Genomic DNA, 2785 nt, shown 5'->3' with positions numbered 1-2785 from the left:
TAGAAAAAAAAAAAAAAAGAAAAGATACCTCTATTACAGGTACCTGAATGTCCACACCTACTCCCTGCCAGCTCACTCTTCTGAAGAGCAGCAATGGAAAGCTAGCACATCTATACAACAGGCACAGAAGGTACAGTGCTTATGAGCACAAATTCTGGAGCCATCTTGTTGTACATTGGGCAAGTTCCATAACCACTTTATTTAAAATCTTGGTTTCCCCACCTCCAAAATGGTATAATGCCAATACCTATCCCCTAGAGTGATAATGAAAATGAAACATGTTAATGGCTTTAAAGTAGTCAGAAAAGTGTGTAACATAGGGCAAGCTTTGTGTTTGTTAAAAGACAAGTGAAGCCCATGGAAACAGAGCCATAAGAAGGATGATTACGAACAGTGTCTCTGAAATGTGATTGTCTTGTCCCTGCTTTAAACAGCTCTCATTTCTCCTTCTCATATCCAGTCTTTTAGTCTTGCAGACAACCATTGGTGACCCTGGGCATCAATTCCTGGGGAGGCAGACAATAGACATACCTCATTTTATGATGCTTCAATTTATTCTCCTTCCCAAATACTGTCTGTTTACCAAACTGAAGATTTGTTGCAACCATAGGTCAAACAAATCTATCAGTGCCGTTTATTTTTTTTCCCTTCCGCATCAGGGACTCACTTTGTATCTGTAGTAGTACATTTTGGTAATTTTCACACTATTTTGAACTTTCCCATGGTGCTATTGGATACTAAGTAGACTATAGTATAATGTAAACATAATTTTTATATGCACTAGAAAGCAAAAATATCCATGTGATTTTTTTTTCAATATTCACTTTATCGAGGTGGTGAGCCACAGAACCTGCAGCATCTCCAGAATCTGCCTCGATAGCCAGTTCTCCTCACTTTCATAGGAACCAAAATCTGTGGAGAGGCTCTCCAGCTTTAAGTCAACTTTGGTATTTTATCCCATTTAAATCCACCTTCTCTGTTGAAGGAAATAAACCAACACAGTCAAGCTTGCTGATAGCCACTCCATCTGTATTATGGCACACAATGATGGCTAGATGTTAAAGGTTTGATATATAGGTCTATTTTTTTATTGCCAGTCCCTGCCCCTGAAGAAAGTATTAAAATTTCCAGATGAGTAACCAAACAATAAATAGATGAGACAGTTGCTGTGAATATCTGATTTTTTTGCATAATAATGAGATATTGCTGGATAATGCACTCTGCCATCCACAGTTTGTCTAAATTATCATTTTGATTGGTCAAATGCATAAGAAAGATATACCAATAAAGGCGTGTCAAGTGTTCTGTTGTAAATTGATGCAGGATGGCTGTCTCTTTGGGCTTTAGGTGAGGCGGGGGCAGGGTGAGTGGGTTCCTCAGTAACTTTGGGTGGATGTTTTCTTCTGCCAGTTCATAATCAAAGGCATCTGAAATCCTAGCTTCTCCAGGGCTGCATGCATAAACATGAGCTAGTTTGTACCTTCTAAGTCCTTGTGTGTTGTTTTTGGAATTGAAAATAAGGACCAAATTTGGAAAAGAAGGGTTGTTCTAGGACATCTGAGGTTTGTTTTGTGTAGAGCATTTTCCCTTGATTTTCCATCCCTGTGACATAACATCAGAGTGTTGATAGAGCCTTTGAATCAGAAAGACCAATCATTAGGGAACATGATGTCAGTAAATCCAAATAGCTCTCACTTCACCTTAAAAAAAGATAGAAGAATTCGACAAGTTCCAAATTGGGATGAAAACTAAAATTGCCTGAAGTACTTTGACTTGCAACTTCTCTTTCTTCTTGCTTATATAACACTTTGTTTAATACGTTGGGTAATTCATACTGGATTTCTTTTTTAAGCTTTCGTTTTTGTTGTAGTGCATATACTGCGGACTGCCAAATGAACAAACAAGTCTGTCTTGGGAGAAATTCAGCCAGAGTGCTCCTTAGAAGCAGGAAGGTGAGACTTTATCTCACATACTTTGAAAATGTTCTCAGGAGAGGCCTGTCCCTGGAGAAGGACAGCATGCTAGGAAAAGCAGAGGGTCAATGAATGGGCAGAAACTCTCTGAGAGTTGAATTAACACAATGACTGCAAAATCATGCACTGCAGTGATTGTGAGGGTGGCACAGGATTGGGTATGGTTTAAACAGTTGTACTTAAGGTTGCTATGAGTTCAAGTCAACCAAATGGCACCTTATAGCAACAATGTTGCTATTTGGAAACATTTTCTTCCTTTACTTTTCTTTAAGGTTTTTTTATGCACCCGCAAATGAGTTCCTTAAAGTTTAGAGTTGGATTTTGTCATGAGTTATGTGCCCTGTGGCTTAGAGGTAGTAGGTACTCAAACATAGCATAAGTCTGGCAGTTAAGGTAGTCTGGAAAATAGGGTCATCTGGGAAAGCTGTGATGATAAATTGAGAGGGAAATTGTAATATCTTTTGAAATCTCTCAAAGCAATAACCAAATACAGGCCTAAGATGTTAAGGGTTTATTGTTCAAAATCACTTTCCTAGCCATTAACTTTGCTTTTACCATGTAGATGGGGGCAATATGTGAATAGGAGTGTGTTAGTCTATCCATAAGAGGATTGACTAGTCTTGCCATTAAATTGAGCAGATTGAGCAGTGAAATGCAAGGATCTCACTACCAGCCAAGAAGAAGCAAGCAAATGCAGCATGCCCTTTGGAGCCAGAGATTCTTTCTTCGGCCAGATGTACAGAAAGGAAGCAAAAGCTGCAGCAGAGAACCAGAGACCTGATATACGACAGAAATGACCTTGGGACTGCTAC

This window comes from Elephantulus edwardii, unplaced genomic scaffold (genome assembly GCF_000299155.1).
Source record: "Elephantulus edwardii isolate Elephantulus edwardi_28Jun2011 unplaced genomic scaffold, EleEdw1.0 scaffold00264, whole genome shotgun sequence".
Taxonomy (NCBI): domain Eukaryota; kingdom Metazoa; phylum Chordata; class Mammalia; order Macroscelidea; family Macroscelididae; genus Elephantulus; species Elephantulus edwardii.
The sequence above is the reverse complement of the archived record's forward strand: the minus strand, read 5'-3'. Positions refer to the sequence as shown.